The following is a 1,112-nucleotide window of genomic DNA, read 5'->3' as shown; positions in this document are numbered from 1 at the left end:
ACAACATATAACACTTTGTTTACCTTTTCTCATTTTCCCATAGAAACAATGAGGAAAACAGTAGAAAAGCGAAAATATTCCTTTTTTTCAATGAACAAAAAAAGGACAGAAGGACAAAAAAAAACTTATAGTACTGTCCCCTTTCAAACATCTTAAATGGTAAATGACCTGTACTCATAGAGCGCTTTTTTTCAAGTGCTTTACACTACATTCACTCACACACTGATGGTGGCAAGCTACCTTGTAGCCACAGTTGCCCTGGGGCTCACTTACAGAACCAAGGCTGCTGTACACTGGCGCCACTGATCACCCTGACCACCATTCATAGCAATGCGGGTGAAGTGTCACTGAAATCCAGGGCTTGAACCGTCAACCTGAAGGGTTCAATATATATTCTCTTTAAACCTTTACAGGGCACTCAGTGAAATACTTTGAAAATCTAAATTTCAAGCCAATAGTGTTCTGGACAAGACCTTAATACATTTGTAATATTAAAAAAATATGGATATTTTGATAGCAAAAATGTCATAAAAGGAAATGCCAACTTTCTGGAATATATTAAGGAAAATAACAAAAGTGTTTCTATAAGAAATTCATGAAAAAACGCTCTGAGAGTGAAAGAAACACATTTTCCTTCTTACAACATAACCTTAGAGGCATTAATGCTGATACTGGCACTTACATTTGTTTGTTAATTGTTAAGTAGGCTTATTAACTTTACTTTTTAACTTTTCAATTAGCTCCTACCTTTTTTTTCTTGACTTAACCTTTTTTTCCAACTGAATTTACAGCAGGTAATATATCATTCAAGGGCTCATCTAATTGATCAAATGCCAAAATAAAATGTACAACCCTGTAGCAGTATGGCTGGATATAGATCTTGTACTTCTAGACCTCACGGAAGGACGAGGGGGACTCTATTTGATCCCTTGCTTACTCCAGGAATATGCAAGGGATTAAAAAATGGGAACTTGCCCTATAAAGGGTTAAGGAAAAACCCTTGCTTTATAAATGGATATATAAACCCCAATCCTGACCAGACCAATCGATAACATAGCATAATATTCTGTCTTATATATGAAAACTTATTTGTCCTTTTTTCTGCTATAATA

Source organism: Cyprinodon variegatus, unplaced genomic scaffold (genome assembly GCF_000732505.1).
Source record: "Cyprinodon variegatus isolate N-32 unplaced genomic scaffold, C_variegatus-1.0 Scaffold9, whole genome shotgun sequence".
Classification (NCBI taxonomy): Eukaryota; Metazoa; Chordata; class Actinopteri; order Cyprinodontiformes; family Cyprinodontidae; genus Cyprinodon; species Cyprinodon variegatus.
This window is presented reverse-complemented; position numbering follows the sequence as displayed.